Genomic DNA, 4,995 nt, shown 5'->3' with positions numbered 1-4,995 from the left:
TCCTTCTTTCCTTCCATGGCCTCAACTTTCCTTATGAGCGTAGTCACTTTACACTTGAGATCATCCTCTTCTTTCAAGAGATATAATCCACCTTTCTCCTTTAATTGAGTCGGCTTAGACGTGGTGTTCGACTTTGGGTAATAGTCCCAAGATTGTATTTTTTCAGCCAAACTATCGAGGTAATCCCATACCTTGTCAACATCTTTATTAATGAACTCTCCATTACACATTGTCTCGACCATTTGGCGCATGGAAGATGTCAGTCCATCATAGAAAAAATTTGTAATGCGCCACGTTTCAAATCCGTGTTGTGGGCATGAACTGACCAAATCTTTGAACCTTTCCCAACATTGGAAGAATGTTTCATCTTCCTTTTGGGTAAAGTTCATGATTGCTTTTCTGAGGGTAATCGTTTTATGATGTGGGAAGAATTTTTTTATGAATTCCCTCTGCATGTCGTTCCATGTGCCAATGGATCTAGGACGCAGTGAATGTAACCACATCTTAGCTTTTTCTTTTAAGGAAAAAGGAAAGAGTTTCAGCCTAATTGTATCCTCAGATACATTAGGAAAACATAATGTAGCTATTATCTCATCGAACTCTTTCAAATGTAAATATGGACTTTCAGATTCAAGTCCATAGAATTTGGGAAGGAGTTGGATAACTCCTGGCTTGATGTCCATTTGTCCTGTGTTTTCAGGAAAAATCATGCATGAGGGCATACTCACTCCCGCCGGTTGTAGATAATCTCGTAAAGTACAAGGCGGGGGTGCCTGTTGCACCTCATTCTCATCTTGGGTATCCTCCACCCTGGGTGGAAGTAGAGGAGGTTGGTCTTCAGCCATAACTTCACTTAACTCAGGGGATTTCGAGTGGTGTCTAGTCCTGCGATGGATAGTCAACCCCTCAACCAATCCTCCTTCAGTCAAGAGACGTCGAGTGTTGTCACGGGCCCACTTGGGCATGAAACACTCGCAGCCCTCAATCAAATTCAAAGTCTAATCCTAAGAAAGGAAAAGAAAATCTAAAAAGAAAGAGAGGGAGAGTTGGAAAGAAATTACCAAATTGAAGCCCCTAAGTTAAGGACCTGCAAAATAAAAACAATATAAGTTAGATTCTAAAAGAAGAGGAACAATCCTTTAAAATAAAGGTAGTAGTAAACTAATTTCTAAAAGAAAGTGGAAACTTCTAAAATAAATTAGGAAAGTCCTAAACTAGAAAGTAAATTACTAAAAGAGAACTGAAAAATAGAAAGTAGAGAAGGAGCTTACCGAATTAGAAATTTCTATTTTAAAGGCCTACAAAATAGGAAGGTTAGTTTCTAAACAAAAATTCTAAAAATAAATTAGGAAACAAATTAGATTTAAAAAGAGTTAAAAATAGAAAGTTACTAAAATAAAAATAGAAAGTTAATTTCTAAAAAGGGAAAGAAATAACCTAATTTCTAAAAATAAACTATTTCCTACAGAAGGAAGGATACTAGAATTTAGAAAATTTCTAAAATTTAAACCCTAATTCTAAAAATAGGAAAAAGTAGAGAGATTAGGAAGGAATTACCAATTGAGAAACTTATGTCAAGATCCTATAAAATAGGAAACAAGTTAGTTTTGAACTCAAATAAAAATAAATAAAAAAAACTAAGGTTAGTAAAATCCTAATCTTAAACTAATCCTAAAACCAATTAATTTCAGAGAATCGTAACCGTCAGTCCCCGGCAACGGCGCCAAAAACTTGTTCACTCCCCAAGTATAGGGTTGTGATGTAGTAATAAACTCGGTAAGACCGAGGTCGAATCCACAGGGACTGATACTAGTACGTTATCTGAAACCAAGTAGAACTAGAACTAGACTAAGATGTGATCTAAACCAAATAAAATTTAAGAAATAATTGTGGAATAATTGTCTAAAACTTTAAGAAATTTAGAGGAAGGAAACTAGGGATTCAGAGGATCCACTTGTAGGGATCAGGGAGATCTTATGCCTGCATTAAGATTTATGAAAATCAAACTGAACCTACTTGATCTGGTTTTCAAGAGATGAAAAGTATATGAATTAGAATGGATTCCATCATCTAACTATGCCCAGGAGACAAAGCAAATAACAGGATTAAACTAATTACCAACCAATCAAAAGTACATGAAAGTTAGGAAGGGTACTATCATCCAACCATGCCCAGGAGACGATGGTGAACAACAGGGCCTCCTGACATCATAAACATCAAAAGAGAAAAAGAGATATTCAAAGCCATTGCAAACCCATTGTAATTTCAGTCACAACAAACCATTAAAGACTGAGAAAATATTCTTTTAATAATCAACTTAAAACCAAGTTTAGTTCATAAATTCAAATTAAATGCATGAAATAGTGTCTCCCATCTCGCTACAGGCTTCACCTCTTAGCCCTAGCTAAGAGGTTTAGCCGACCATGATTAGCCTAAATCCAAAACAAATAGAAAGAAAAAGAAAACGAAAAAGAGAAGAAGAGAAAAAGAAAGAACTTATTGTCTTTTCAGCCTCCACGTTCCATCTTCTCTTCCTGACGTGCAGTAGCAACCCATAACCGAGCTTCAGCTCTCCCTTCCACGTCCAGCCTTCCAAAAGACCTCCGTTTGATCCTTTCACTCTCCCTGACGTGCAGCCTTTCCTCGTTACTCACGTCCCTGCCCCTCACGAAAAGCCCAGCCCTCTTTCTCTCCCGTCTTTCTTTCACACGCTCCTCCTCCCCCAAGCCAAAACCGCAACCCTTCCTTATAGAGCTGTCCTCCGAGAGCTGTTGTAGAGTCTTACCCGAAATAGGTTGTGGGGACAGTCCTTCCGCAGCCTGGAACGCGTCCCTCTGCTGCGAGATACCTCACGCAGTCCGAAATTTCGCATCGGTATTCTTCCTCTTCTTTGCCTTCTTTTCAAAAGGACAGCGTCCTCTGGGAGATTTTTGGCCCATCTTCATGATGAACGGTTCAGATCAGCCGTCCGATTACCCCCACGAGCGCACAACTCGCCGTGAAAATCGGACGGCGTCAGTTGCGAAACAGAGTGCGTTACATACTTACGCTGGCTGATGGTGGGGCCCACATGGCTTTCGTTTTGGAAAATCCACGCCGTCCACTGGATGTGCCTCGAAAAACCAGTTAGGGATAGACTGTTTTATATTGGTTTTGGTGTGGTCCACAGGACTTTTGGCGCTGCCATCCTTCCGACGTTTGAACGGCTAGGATCCCATTCTATTTATTTCTTAAAATATTGCCACCTAGGCGAGGATGATAGGGGGCAAGGGCTTCTGATGGATGGTCCGGATCGGTCCATTGCATCACGGTGGTGGCCCACAAGACTCACCCGCGACCTCTGTTCCTTCCGCAGGAACGACTTCGAGTTGGAGAGGGAGACGTCGGTCAGCGTGCGCTGACCGACTTTGAGGAATACAGTGCACGGCTGGTGCACTTGTGTACCGTGCACACGTGATGCACATCCGTCCTACGGAGATGTTCGTGAAAAATCCGCTCCGTCCATCCGTATTGTCAGCTCATTTAACGCGTTGAGACCAATTTTCAAGCACATCTGGATAGCAGGCGGGCCCAAAATCAATGGTTTTATGGGCTGATATGTCCGTTGGGCCCCTTCCATAACGATCCAATTGATGAAAATTTATGTGTACGGTTAATTTATGACCCTCAGGCCATGTATAAAGTTTTGAGCTGATCGGATGGCGAGAACCCTGTGATCTTGCATTTTGGACGTCTTTTGGGCCACTTAAGCTCCAATTTCTTGATTTTCTTAAATCCCTGGCATGCACATCCGTTGATCTTGGTCTCCTGGAGTCCGTCGCTTGCCTTGGTGATTTCAGACCGCTAAATCCATGCTTTTAGTACCTTTTTCCCATCCAGACTCGTAGATACGCCCTGCATCACAAACATGATTAAATCAGCCATTAAACGGAATTATGCTTGTAGATCCAAGTAATAACTGGGGTCTAATATGTAATATTTGACCCTCAACAATGGGCCCTAGGAAGGTTTGTGGAAGTCATTATCTTTAGTGTTTCATGTGGTATGGCTCACTTGAGCACGGATATGCTTCAATTTTGAGCTTATGCCTTAAAATGAACAGGTAAAATAGATGGATAATGGGGATAAAACAAATACATTACCTGTGGTATTTCATAGTGTTGTTCATGTACCAAGAATATAATACAATAAGTGTAATCCAAAGCAGAATAATAATTAAGATTCAAAAGAAGAAAGAAATTAAAACATGTGCACTTGATTTCTTCAATAAAATAATAATAATGATGGAAAGAAAAAAATAGCGGAGGTAAGGAATAAGGTCGATCCCCTAAAGACAATTCACACATTATTCTGAAACTACTCCACAGTGGTTTGATACTCAATATTACATGAAAACAAAATTAATAATTGAAAGATTAATTGTAATTAAAAAGACTAGCAAAGCTTTTTTGTTTTCCACATAGAGAGAGAGAGAGAATACATATCACTCATGTAGATAAGTTCGAGCACCGGCACGCATGACACAATGTGGTGGGTGCGTGTGTTGTATTTTTCATACCGTATCTAAGAGCTAACAAATGCAATCTATATGAACTTTAATATAAATGAGAAAAAACCTCATTTCTGTTCGATAGGGGACTATTTCCACAAGAAACTTTTCAAAATACAAAATGACACACACACACACACTCTCTCTCTCTCTCTCTCTCTCTCTCTCTCTCTCTCTCTTTCTCTCTCTCAGTTTTTCAAAAACAATCAATAAAACCAACGCAAATATTAATTGTACTGCATTAAAGAGAGGGTTTCATCTTTTAAGTCATTAAAGCGTAAAGGATCATTGCACTTTTTCTCCTTTTTTTCTACAAAGATTTGATTGTTGGGATCTTCAATTTGGTACAATTTAATGGTATCGAGTGTCCATCATATTAAGGGTTGAATGGCCGAACAATGGATCCCATTTGTGCATGCAAAGAATGGCCTAACATTTCTCCTCTT

General features: G+C 39.6%; 1 non-coding gene across 1 annotated transcript; it reads left to right on the top strand.

Moving 5' to 3' along the window:
* The first annotated feature begins 300 nt into the window (after nucleotides 1-300).
* On the top strand, nucleotides 301-407 carry LOC131252206 (small nucleolar RNA R71). Its single transcript, XR_009174238.1, has one exon. It is a non-coding gene; the product is annotated as a small nucleolar RNA R71 (small nucleolar RNA).
* The last annotated feature ends 4,588 nt before the right edge of the window (nucleotides 408-4,995 follow it).

This window comes from Magnolia sinica, chromosome 7, assembly GCF_029962835.1.
Source record: "Magnolia sinica isolate HGM2019 chromosome 7, MsV1, whole genome shotgun sequence".
NCBI classification, from domain to species: domain Eukaryota; kingdom Viridiplantae; phylum Streptophyta; class Magnoliopsida; order Magnoliales; family Magnoliaceae; genus Magnolia; species Magnolia sinica.
The sequence above is the reverse complement of the archived record's forward strand: the minus strand, read 5'-3'. Positions and strand labels throughout refer to the sequence as shown.